A 12,907-nucleotide genomic window follows, 5' to 3' on the forward strand; every position below is an offset into this window, starting at 1 on the left:
ACCCAGGAGTTCTGGAAAGGGACCCAGGCATTCAGGAGAGCGGACCCAGGAGTTCAGGCGGGAATTCAGTTCAGGAGGGACCCAGGAGTTCAGGAAAGGGGACCCAGGAGTACCCCTAAGGACCCAGTAGTTGGGGGGGGACCCAGGAGTGCCCCAAGGGACCCAGGAGTTGGGGAGAGAGGACCCAGGAGTTCAGGTGGGGATTCAGTTCAGGAGGGACCCAGGGGTTTGGGAAAGGGGACCCAGGAGTGCCCCTAAGGACCCAGTATTTGGGGAGGGACTCAGGAGTGCCCCAAGGGACCCAGGAATCCTGGAGAGGGGACCCAGGAGTACCCCTAAGGACCCAGTAGTTGGGGGGGTACCCAGGAGTACCCCATGGGACCCAGGAGTTCAGGAGAGAGGACCCAGGAGTCTGGGAAAGGGACCCAGGAGTTCCGGGAAAGGGACCCAGGAGTTCTGGAAAGGGACCCAGGCATTCAGGAGAGCGGACCCAGGAGTTTAGGCGGGAATTCAGTTCAGGAGGGACCCAGGAGTTCAGGAAAGGGGACCCAGGAGTACCCCTAAGGACCCAGTAGTTGGGGGGGGACCCAGGAGTGCCCCTAAGGACCCAGTAGTTGGGGGGGGACCCAGGAGTGCCCCAAGGGACCCAGGAGTTCGGGAGAGAGGACCCAGGAGTTCAGGTGGGGATTCAGTTCAGGAGGGACCCAGGAGTTCAGGAAAGGGGACCCAGGAGTACCCCTAAGGACCCAGTAGTTGGGGGGGGACCCAAGAGTGCCCCAAGGGACCCAGGCGTCTGGGAGAGGGACCCAGGAGTTCAGGTGGGGATTCAGTTCAGGAGGGACCCAGGAGTTTGGGAAAGGGGACCCAGGAGTGCCCCTAAGGACCCAGTATTTGGGGAGGGACCCAGGAGTGCCCCAAGGGACCCAGGAATCCTGGAGTGGAGACCCAGGAGTACTCCTAAGGACCCAGTAGTTGGGGGGGTACCCAGGAGTACCCCAAGGGACCCAGGAGTTCAGGAGAGAGGACCCAGGAGTTCAGGTGGGGATTCAGTTCAGGAGGGACCCAGGAGTACCCCTATGGACCCAGTAGTTGGGGGGGGACCAAGGAGTGCCCCAAGGGACCCAGGCGTTCGAGAGAGAGGACCCAGGAGTCCTGGAGAGGGGACCCAGGAGTTCAGGTGGGGATTCAGGTCAGGAGGGACCCAGGAGTTCGGGAAAGGGGACCCAGGAGTGCCCCTAAGGACCCAGTAGTTGAGGGGGGACCCAGGAGTGCCCCAAGGGACCCAGGAGTTCAGGAGAGAGGACCCAGGAGTCTGGGAAAGGGACCCAGGAGTTCAGGCAGGGATTCAGGTCAGGAGGGACCCAGGAGTGCCCCTAAGGACCCAGGAGTTCAGGAAAGGGGACCCAGGAGTACCCCTAAGGACCCAGTAGTTGGGGGGGGACCCAGGAGTGCCCCAAGGGACCCAGGAGTTGGGGAGAGAGGACCCAGGAGTTCAGGTGGGGATTCAGTTCAGGAGGGACCCAGGAGTTTGGGAAAGGGGACCCAGGAGTGCCCCTAAGGACCCAGTATTTGGGGAGGGACCCAGGAGTGCCCCAAGGGACCCAGGAATCCTGGAGAGGGGACCCAGGAGTACCCCTAAGGACCCAGTAGTTGGGAGGGGGACCCAGGAGTGCCCCAAGGGACCCAGGAGTTCAGGAGAGAGGACCCAGGAGTCTGGGAAAGGGACCCAGGAGTTCAGGCGGGGATTCAGGTCAGGAGGGACCCAGGAGTGCCCCTAAGGACCCAGTAGTTGAGGGGGGACCCAGGAGTGCCCCAAAGGACCCAGGAGTTCGGGAAAGGGGACCCAGGAGTACCATAAGGACCCAGTAGTTGAGGGGGGACCCAGGAGTGCCCCAAGGGACCCACGAGTTCAGGAGAGAGGACCCAGGAGTTCCGGGAAAGGGACCCAGGAGTTCCAGAAAGGGACCCAGGAGTTCTGGAAAGGGACCCAGGCATTCAGGAGAGTGGACCCAGGAGTTCAGGAAAGGGGACCCAGGAGTACCCCTAAGGACCCAGTAGTTGGGGGGGGACCCAGGAGTGCCCCAAGGGACCCAGGAGTTCGGGAAAGGGACCCAGGAGTTCAGGAGAGAGGACCCAGGAGTTCAGGTGGGGATTCAGTTCAGGAGGGACCCAGGAGTACCCCTATGGACCCAGTAGTTGGGGGGGGACCCAGGAGTGCCCCAAGGGACCCAGGAGTTCGGGAAAGGGACCCAGGATTTCAGGAGAGAGGACCCAGGAGTTCAGGTGGGGATTCAGTTCAGGAGGGTCCCAGGAGTACCCCTATGGACCCAGTAGTTGGGGGCGGACCAAGGAGTGCCCCAAGGGACCCAGGCGTTCGAGAGAGAGGACCCAGGAGTCCTGGAGAGGGGACCCAGGAGTTCAGGTGGGGATTCAGGTCAGGAGGGACCCAGGAGTTCGGGAAAGGGGACCCAGGAGTGCCCCTAAGGACCCAGTAGTTGAGGGGGGACCCAGGAGTGCCCCAAGGGACCCAGGAGTTCGGGAAAGGGGACCCAGGAGTACCCCTAAGGACCCAGTAGTTGAGGGGGCACCCAGGAGTGCCCCAAGGGACCCAGGAGTTCGGGAGAGAGGACCCAGGAGTTCAGGTGGGGATTCAGTTCAGGAGGGACCCAGGAGTTTGGGAAAGGGGACCCAGGAGTACCCCTAAGGACCCAGTACTTGGGGGGGGACCCAGGGGTGCCCCAAGGGACCCAGGAGTTCGGGAGAGAGGACCCAGGAGTCCTGGAGAGGGGACCCAGGCGTCTGAGAAAGGGACCCAGGAGTTCAGGAGGGGATTCAGGTCAGGAGGGACCCAGGAGTTCGGGAAAGGGGACCCAGGAGTGCCCCTAAGGACCCAGTAGTTGGGGGGGGACCCAGGAGTGCCCCAAGGGACCCAGGAGTTCGGGAAAGGGACCCAGGAGTTCAGGAGAGAGGACCCAGGAGTTCAGGTGGGGATTCAGTTCAGGAGGGACCCAGGAGTACCCCTATGGACCCAGTTATTGGGGGGGGACCCTGGAGTTCCCCAAGGGAACCAGGAGTTCAGGAGAGAGGACCCAGGGGTACCCCTAAGGACCCAGTAGTTGAGGGGGGACCCAGGAGTGCCCCAAGGGACCCAGGAGTTCGGGAAAGGGGACCCAGGAGTTCAGGTGGGGATTCAGTTCACGAGGGACCCAGGAGTTCGGGAAAGGGGACCCAGGAGTACCCCTAAGGACCCAGTAGTTGGGGGGGGACCCAGGAGTGCCCCAAGGGACCCAGGAGTTCAGGAGAGAGGACCCAGGAGTCTGGGAAAGGGACCCAGGAGTTCAGGCGGGGATTCAGGTCAGGAGGGACCCAGGAGTGCCCCTAAGGACCCAGTAGTTGAGGGGGGACCCAGGAGTGCCCCAAAGGACCCAGGAGTTCGGGAAAGGGGACCCAGGAGTACCCTTAAGGACCCAGTAGTTGGGGGGGGACCCAGGAGTGCCCCAAGGGACCCAGGAGTTCAGGAGAGAGGACCCAGGAGTCTGGGAAAGGGACCCAGGAGTTCAGGCAGGGATTCAGGTCAGGAGGGACCCAGGAGTGCCCCTAAGGACCCAGGAGTTCAGGAAAGGGGACCCAGGAGTACCCCTAAGGACCCAGTAGTTGGGGGGGGACCCAGGAGTGCCCCAAGGGACCCAGGAGTTGGGGAGAGAGGACCCAGGAGTTCAGGTGGAGATTCAGTTCAGGAGGGACCCAGGAGTTTGGGAAAGGGGACCCAGGAGTGCCCCTAAGGACCCAGTATTTGGGGAGGGACCCAGGAGTGCCCCAAGGGACCCAGGAATCCTGGAGAGGGGACCCAGGAGTACCCCTAAGGACCCAGTAGTTGGGAGGGGGACCCAGGAGTGCCCCAAGGGACCCAGGAGTTCAGGAGAGAGGACCCAGGAGTCTGGGAAAGGGACCCAGGAGTTCAGGCGGGGATTCAGGTCAGGAGGGACCCAGGAGTGCCCCTAAGGACCCAGTAGTTGAGGGGGGACCCAGGAGTGCCCCAAAGGACCCAGGAGTTCGGGAAAGGGGACCCAGGAGTACCCTTAAGGACCCAGTAGTTGAGGGGGGACCCAGGAGTGCCCCAAGGGACCCACGAGTTCAGGAGAGAGGACCCAGGAGTTCAGGTGGGGATTCAGTTCAGGAGGGACCCAGGAGTTCCGGGAAAGGGACCCAGGAGTTTCAGAAAGGGACCCAGGAGTTCTGGAAAGGGACCCAGGCATTCAGGAGAGCGGACCCAGGAGTTCAGGAAAGGGGACCCAGGAGTACCCCTAAGGACCCAGTAGTTGGGGGGGGACCCAGGAGTGCCCCAAGGGACCCAGGAGTTCGGGAAAGGGACCCAGGAATTCAGGAGAGAGGACCCAGGAGTTCAGGTGGGGATTCAGTTCAGGAGGGACCCAGGAGTACCCCTATGGACCCAGTAGTTGGGGGGGGACCCAGGAGTGCCCCAAGGGACCCAGGAGTTCAGGAGAGAGGACCCAGGAGTCTGGGAAAGGGACCCAGGAGTTCAGGTGGGGATTCAGGTCAGGAGGGACCCAGGAGTGCCCCTAAGGACCCAGTAATTGAGGGGGGACCCAGGAGTGCCCCAAAGGACCCAGGAGTTCGGGAAAGGGGACCCAGGAGTGCCCCTAAGGACCCAGTAGTTGGGGGGGGACCCAGGAGTTCGGGAAAGGGACCCAGGATTTCAGGAGAGAGGACCCAGGAGTTCAGGTGGGGATTCAGTTCAGGAGGGACCCAGGAGTACCCCTATGGACCCAGTAGTTGGGGGGGGACCCAGGAGTGCCCCAAGGGACCCAGGCGGTCGAGAGAGAGGACCCAGGAGTCCTGGAGAGGGGACCCAGGAGTTCAGGTGGGGATTCAGGTCAGGAGGGACCCAGGAGTTCGGGAAAGGGGACCCAGGAGTGCCCCTAAGGACCCAGTAGTTGAGGGGGGACCCAGGAGTGCCCCAAGGGACCCAGGAGTTCGGGAAAGGGGACCCAGGAGTACCCCTAAGGACCCAGTAGTTGAGGGGGCACCCAGGAGTGCCCCAAGGGACCCAGGAGTTCGGGAGAGAGGACCCAGGAGTTCAGGTGGGGATTCAGTTCAGGAGGGACCCAGGAGTTTGGGAAAGGGGACCCAGGAGTACCCCTAAGGACCCAGTACTTGGGGGGGGACCCAGGGGTGCCCCAAGGGACCCAGGAGTTTGGGAGAGAGGACCCAGGAGTCCTGGAGAGGGGACCCAGGCGTCTGAGAAAGGGACCCAGGAGTTCAGGAGGGGATTCAGGTCAGGAGGGACCCAGGAGTTCGGGAAAGGGGACCCAGGAGTGCCCCTAAGGACCCAGTAGTTGCGGGGGGACCCAGGAGTGCCCCAAGGGACCCAGGAGTTCGGGAAAGGGACCCAGGAGTTCAGGAGAGAGGACCCGGGAGTTCAGGTGGGGATTCAGTTCAGGAGGGACCCAGGAGTACCCCTATGGACCCAGTTATTGGGGGGGGACCCTGGAGTTCCCCAAGGGACCCAGGAGTTCAGGAGAGAGGACCCAGGGGTACCCGTAAGGACCCAGTAGTTGAGGGGGGACCCAGGAGTGCCCCAAGGGACCCAGGAGTTCGGGAAAGGGGACCCAGGAGTTCAGGTGGGGATTCAGTTCAGGAGGGACCTAGGAGTTCGGGAAAGGGGACCCAGGAGTACCCCTAAGGACCCAGTAGTTGGGGGGGGACCCAGGAGTGCCCCAAGGGACCCAGGAGTCCTGGAGAGGGGTCCCAGGCGTCTGGGAGAGGGACCCAGGAGTTCAGGAGGGGATTCAGGTCAGGAGGGACCCAGGAGTGCCCCTAAGGACCCAGGAGTTCAGGAAAGGGGACCCAGGAGTACCCCTAAGGACCCAGTAGTTGGGGGGGGACCCAGGAGTGCCCCAAGGGACCCAGGAGTTCGGGAAAGGGGACCCAGGAGTACCCTTAAGGACCCAGTAGTTGATGGGGGACCCAGGAGTGCCCCAAGGGACCCACGAGTTCAGGAGAGAGGACCCAGGAGTTCAGGTGGGGATTCAGTTCAGGAGGGACCCAGGAGTTCAGGAAAGGGGACCCAGGAGTGCCCCTAAGGACCCAGTAGTTGGGGGGGGACCCAGGAGTGCCCCAAGGGACCCAGGAGTTCAGCAGAGAGGACCCAGGAGTCCTGGAGAGGGGACCCAGGCGTCTGGGAAAGGGACCCAGGAGTTCAGGAGGGGATTCAGGTCAGGAGGGACCCAGGAGTTCGGGAAAGGGGACCCAGGAGTGCCCCTAAGGACCCAGTAGTTGAGGGGGGACCCAGGAGTGCCCCAAGGGACCCAGGAGTTCGGGAAAGGGGACCCAGGAGTACCCCTAAGGACCCAGTAGTTGAGGGGGGACCCAGGAGTGCCCCAAGGGACACAGGAGTTCGGGAAAGGGACCCAGGAGTTCAGGAGAGAGGACCCAGGAGTTCAGGTGGGGATTCAGTTCAGGAGGGACCCAGGAGTACCCCTATGGACCCAGTTATTGGGGGGGGACCCTGGAGTTCCCCAAGGGAACCAGGAGTTCAGGAGAGAGGACCCAGGGGTACCCCTAAGGACCCAGTAGTTGAGGGGGGACCCAGGAGTGCCCCAAGGGACCCAGGAGTTCGGGAAAGGGGACCCAGGAGTTCAGGTGGGGATTCAGTTCACGAGGGACCCAGGAGTTCGGGAAAGGGGACCCAGGAGTACCCCTAAGGACCCAGTAGTTGGGGGGGGACCCAGGAGTGCCCCAAGGGACCCAGGAGTTCAGGAGAGAGGACCCAGGAGTCTGGGAAAGGGACCCAGGAGTTCAGGCGGGGATTCAGGTCAGGAGGGACCCAGGAGTGCCCCTAAGGACCCAGTAGTTGAGGGGGGACCCAGGAGTGCCCCAAAGGACCCAGGAGTTCGGGAAAGGGGACCCAGGAGTACCCTTAAGGACCCAGTAGTTGAGGGGGGACCCAGGAGTGCCCCAAGGGACCCAGGAGTTCAGGAGAGAGGACCCAGGAGTCTGGGAAAGGGACCCAGGAGTTCAGGCAGGGATTCAGGTCAGGAGGGACCCAGGAGTGCCCCTAAGGACCCAGGAGTTCAGGAAAGGGGACCCAGGAGTACCCCTAAGGACCCAGTAGTTGGGGGGGGACCCAGGAGTGCCCCAAGGGACCCAGGAGTTGGGGAGAGAGGACCCAGGAGTTCAGGTGGAGATTCAGTTCAGGAGGGACCCAGGAGTTTGGGAAAGGGGACCCAGGAGTGCCCCTAAGGACCCAGTATTTGGGGAGGGACCCAGGAGTGCCCCAAGGGACCCAGGAATCCTGGAGAGGGGACCCAGGAGTACCCCTAAGGACCCAGTAGTTGGGAGGGGGACCCAGGAGTGCCCCAAGGGACCCAGGAGTTCAGGAGAGAGGACCCAGGAGTCTGGGAAAGGGACCCAGGAGTTCAGGCGGGGATTCAGGTCAGGAGGGACCCAGGAGTGCCCCTAAGGACCCAGTAGTTGAGGGGGGACCCAGGAGTGCCCCAAAGGACCCAGGAGTTCGGGAAAGGGGACCCAGGAGTACCCTTAAGGACCCAGTAGTTGAGGGGGGACCCAGGAGTGCCCCAAGGGACCCACGAGTTCAGGAGAGAGGACCCAGGAGTTCAGGTGGGGATTCAGTTCAGGAGGGACCCAGGAGTTCCGGGAAAGGGACCCAGGAGTTTCAGAAAGGGACCCAGGAGTTCTGGAAAGGGACCCAGGCATTCAGGAGAGCGGACCCAGGAGTTCAGGAAAGGGGACCCAGGAGTACCCCTAAGGACCCAGTAGTTGGGGGGGGACCCAGGAGTGCCCCAAGGGACCCAGGAGTTCGGGAAAGGGACCCAGGAATTCAGGAGAGAGGACCCAGGAGTTCAGGTGGGGATTCAGTTCAGGAGGGACCCAGGAGTACCCCTATGGACCCAGTAGTTGGGGGGGGACCCAGGAGTGCCCCAAGGGACCCAGGAGTTCAGGAGAGAGGACCCAGGAGTCTGGGAAAGGGACCCAGGAGTTCAGGCGGGGATTCAGGTCAGGAGGGACCCAGGAGTGCCCCTAAGGACCCAGTAATTGAGGGGGGACCCAGGAGTGCCCCAAAGGACCCAGGAGTTCGGGAAAGGGGACCCAGGAGTGCCCCTAAGGACCCAGTAGTTGGGGGGGGACCCAGGAGTTCGGGAAAGGGACCCAGGATTTCAGGAGAGAGGACCCAGGAGTTCAGGTGGGGATTCAGTTCAGGAGGGACCCAGGAGTACCCCTATGGACCCAGTAGTTGGGGGGGGACCCAGGAGTGCCCCAAGGGACCCAGGCGGTCGAGAGAGAGGACCCAGGAGTCCTGGAGAGGGGACCCAGGAGTTCAGGTGGGGATTCAGGTCAGGAGGGACCCAGGAGTTCGGGAAAGGGGACCCAGGAGTGCCCCTAAGGACCCAGTAGTTGAGGGGGGACCCAGGAGTGCCCCAAGGGACCCAGGAGTTCGGGAAAGGGGACCCAGGAGTACCCCTAAGGACCCAGTAGTTGAGGGGGCACCCAGGAGTGCCCCAAGGGACCCAGGAGTTCGGGAGAGAGGACCCAGGAGTTCAGGTGGGGATTCAGTTCAGGAGGGACCCAGGAGTTTGGGAAAGGGGACCCAGGAGTACCCCTAAGGACCCAGTACTTGGGGGGGGACCCAGGGGTGCCCCAAGGGACCCAGGAGTTCGGGAGAGAGGACCCAGGAGTCCTGGAGAGGGGACCCAGGCGTCTGAGAAAGGGACCCAGGAGTTCAGGAGGGGATTCAGGTCAGGAGGGACCCAGGAGTTCGGGAAAGGGGACCCAGGAGTGCCCCTAAGGACCCAGTAGTTGGGGGGGGACCCAGGAGTGCCCCAAGGGACCCAGGAGTTCGGGAAAGGGACCCAGGAGTTCAGGAGAGAGGACCCGGGAGTTCAGGTGGGGATTCAGTTCAGGAGGGACCCAGGAGTACCCCTATGGACCCAGTTATTGGGGGGGGACCCTGGAGTTCCCCAAGGGACCCAGGAGTTCAGGAGAGAGGACCCAGGGGTACCCGTAAGGACCCAGTAGTTGAGGGGGGACCCAGGAGTGCCCCAAGGGACCCAGGAGTTCGGGAAAGGGGACCCAGGAGTTCAGGTGGGGATTCAGTTCAGGAGGGACCTAGGAGTTCGGGAAAGGGGACCCAGGAGTACCCCTAAGGACCCAGTAGTTGGGGGGGGACCCAGGAGTGCCCCAAGGGACCCAGGAGTTCGGGAAAGGGGACCCAGGAGTACCCTTAAGGACCCAGTAGTTGATGGGGGACCCAGGAGTGCCCCAAGGGACCCACGAGTTCAGGAGAGAGGACCCAGGAGTTCAGGTGGGGATTCAGTTCAGGAGGGACCCAGGAGTTCAGGAAAGGGGACCCAGGAGTGCCCCTAAGGACCCAGTAGTTGGGGGGGGACCCAGGAGTGCCCCAAGGGACCCAGGAGTTCAGGAGAGAGGACCCAGGAGTCCTGGAGAGGGGACCCAGGCGTCTGGGAAAGGGACCCAGGAGTTCAGGAGGGGATTCAGGTCAGGAGGGACCCAGGAGTTCGGGAAAGGGGACCCAGGAGTGCCCCTAAGGACCCAGTAGTTGAGGGGGGACCCAGGAGTGCCCCAAGGGACCCAGGAGTTCGGGAAAGGGGACCCAGGAGTACCCCTAAGGACCCAGTAGTTGAGGGGGGACCCAGGAGTGCCCCAAGGGACCCAGGAGTTCGGGAAAGGGACCCAGGAGTTCAGGAGAGAGGACCCAGGAGTTCAGGTGGGGATTCAGTTCAGGAGGGACCCAGGAGTACCCCTATGGACCCAGTTATTGGGGGGGGACCCTGGAGTTCCCCAAGGGAACCAGGAGTTCAGGAGAGAGGACCCAGGGGTACCCCTAAGGACCCAGTAGTTGAGGGGGGACCCAGGAGTGCCCCAAGGGACCCAGGAGTTCGGGAAAGGGGACCCAGGAGTTCAGGTGGGGATTCAGTTCACGAGGGACCCAGGAGTTCGGGAAAGGGGACCCAGGAGTACCCCTAAGGACCCAGTAGTTGGGGGGGGACCCAGGAGTGCCCCAAGGGACCCAGGAGTTCAGGAGAGAGGACCCAGGAGTCTGGGAAAGGGACCCAGGAGTTCAGGCGGGGATTCAGGTCAGGAGGGACCCAGGAGTGCCCCTAAGGACCCAGTAGTTGAGGGGGGACCCAGGAGTGCCCCAAAGGACCCAGGAGTTCGGGAAAGGGGACCCAGGAGTACCCTTAAGGACCCAGTAGTTGAGGGGGGACCCAGGAGTGCCCCAAGGGACCCAGGAGTTCAGGAGAGAGGACCCAGGAGTCCTGGAGAGGGGACCCAGGAGTTCAGGTGAGGATTCAGGTCAGGAGGGACCCAGGAGTTCGGGAAAGGGGACCCAGGAGTGCCCCAAGGGACCCAGGAGTCTGGGAAAGGGACCCAGGAGTTCAGGCGGGGATTCAGGTCAGGAGGGACCCAGGAGTGCCCCTAAGGACCCAGGAGTTCAGGAAAGGGGACCCAGGAGTACCCCTAAGGACCCAGTAGTTGGGGGGGGACCCAGGAGTGCCCCAAGGGACCCAGGAGTTGGGGAGAGAGGACCCAGGAGTCCTGGAGAGGGGACCCAGGCGTCTGGGAGAGGGACCCAGGAGTTCAGGTGGGGATTCAGTTCAGGAGGGACCCAGGAGTACCCCTAAGGACCCAGTAGTTGAGGGGGGACCCAGGAGTGCCCCAAGGGACCCACGAGTTCGGGAGAGAGGACCCAGGAGTCCTGGAGAGGGGACCCAGGCGTCTGGGAGAGGGACCCAGGAGTTCAGGAGGGGATTCAGTTCAGGAGGGACCCAGGAGTTCGGGAAAGGGGACCCAGGAGTTCCAGAAAGGGACCCAGGAGTTCTGGAAAGGGACCCAGGCATTCAGGAGAGCGGACCCAGGAGTTCAGGAAAGGGGACCCAGGAGTACCCCTAAGGACCCAGTAGTTGGGGGGGGACCCAGGAGTGCCCCAAGGAACCCAGGAGTTGGGGAGAGAGGACCCAGGAGTACCCCTAAGGACCCAGTAGTTGAGGGGGGACCCAGGAGTGCCCCAAAGGACCCAGGAGTTCGGGAAAGGGGACCCAGGAGTGCCCCTAAGGACCCAGTAGTTGAGGGGGGACCCAGGAGTGCCCCAAGGGACCCAGGAGTTCGGGAAAGGGGACCCAGGAGTACCCCTAAGGACCCAGTAGTTGAGGGGGGACCCAGGAGTGCCCCAAAGGACCCAGGAGTTCGGGAAAGGGGACCCAGGAGTGCCCCTAAGGACCCAGTAGTTGAGGGGGGACCCAGGAGTGCCCCAAGGGACCCAGGAGTTCGGGAAAGGGGACCCAGGAGTACCCCTAAGGACCCAGTAGTTGAGGGGGGACCCAGGAGTGCCCCAAGGGACCCACGAGTTCGGGAGAGAGGACCCAGGAGTTCAGGTAGGGATTCAGTTCAGGAGGGACCCAGGAGTTCAGGAAAGGGGACCCAGGAGTACCCCTAAGGACCCAGTAGTTGGGGGGGGACCCAGGAGTGCCCCAAGGGACCCAGGAGTTCGGGAGAGAGGACCCAGGAGTCCTGGAGAGGGGACCCAGGCGTCTGGGAGAGGGACCCAGGAGTTCAGGAGGGGATTCAGTTCAGGAGGGACCCAGGAGTACCCCTATGGACCCAGTAGTTGGGGGGGGACCCAGGAGTGCCCCAAGGGACCCAGGAGTTCAGGAGAGAGGACCCAGGAGTCTGGGAAAGGGACCCAGGAGTTCAGGCGGGGATTCAGGTCAGGAGGGACCCAGGAGTGCCCCTAAGGACCCAGTAGTTGAGGGGGGACCCAGGAGTGCCCCAAAGGACCCAGGAGTTCCGGAAAGGGGACCCAGGAGTACCCTTAAGGACCCAGTAGTTGAGGGGGGACCCAGGAGTGCCCCAAGGGACCCAGGAGTTCGGGAGAGAGGACCCAGGAGTTCAGGTGGGGATTCAGTTCAGGAGGGACCCAGGAGTACCCCTAAGGACCCAGTAGTTGGGAGGGGGACCCAGGAGTGCCCCAAGGGACCCAGGAGTTCGGGAGAGAGGACCCAGGAGTCCTGGAGAGGGGACCCAGGCGTCTGGGAAAGGGACCCAGGAGTTCAGGAGGGGATTCAGGTCAGGAGGGACCCAGGAGTTCGGGAAAGGGGACCCAGGAGTGCCCCTAAGGACCCAGGAGTTGGGGGGGGACCAAGGAGTTCGGGAAAGGGACCCAGGAGTTCAGGAGAGAGGACCCAGGAGTTCAGGTGGGGATTCAGTTCAGGAGGGACCCAGGAGTACCCCTATGGACCCAGTAGTTGGGAGGGGGACCCAGGAGTGCCCCAAGGGACCCAGGAATCCTGGAGAGGGGACCCAGGAGTACCCCTAAGGACCCAGTAGTTGGGAGGGGGACCCAGGAGTGCCCCAAGGGACCCAGGAGTTCAGGAGAGAGGACCCAGGAGTCTGGGAAAGGGACCCAGGAGTTCAGGCGGGGATTCAGGTCAGGAGGGACCCAAGAGTGCCCCTAAGGACCCAGTAGTTGAGGGGGGACCCAGGAGTGCCCCAAAGGACCCAGGAGTTCGGGAAAGGGGACCCAGGAGTACCATAAGGACCCAGTAGTTGAGGGGGGACCCAGGAGTGCCCCAAGGGACCCACGAGTTCAGGAGAGAGGACCCAGGAGTTCCGGGAAAGGGACCCAGGAGTTTCAGAAAGGGACCCAGGAGTTCTGGAAAGGGACCCAGGCATTCAGGAGAGTGGACCCAGGAGTTCAGGAAAGGGGACCCAGGAGTACCCCTAAGGACCCAGTAGTTGGGGGGGGACCCAGGAGTGCCCCAAGGGACCCAGGAGTTCGGGAAAGGGACCCAGGAGTTCAGGAGAGAGGACCCAGGAGTTCAGGTGGGGATTCAGTTCAGGAGGGACC

At 62.9% G+C, this 12,907-nt stretch overlaps 1 long non-coding RNA gene across 1 annotated transcript in view; it reads left to right on the forward strand.

The window, feature by feature from the left end:
- LOC139829074 (uncharacterized) overlaps positions 1–12,907 on the forward strand; it is a 36,759-nt gene that overhangs the window by 7,109 nt on the left and 16,743 nt on the right. The window lies entirely within an intron of this gene.

The sequence above is a fragment of the Patagioenas fasciata genome, chromosome 13 (assembly GCF_037038585.1).
Source record: "Patagioenas fasciata isolate bPatFas1 chromosome 13, bPatFas1.hap1, whole genome shotgun sequence".
Classification (NCBI taxonomy): Eukaryota; Metazoa; Chordata; class Aves; order Columbiformes; family Columbidae; genus Patagioenas; species Patagioenas fasciata.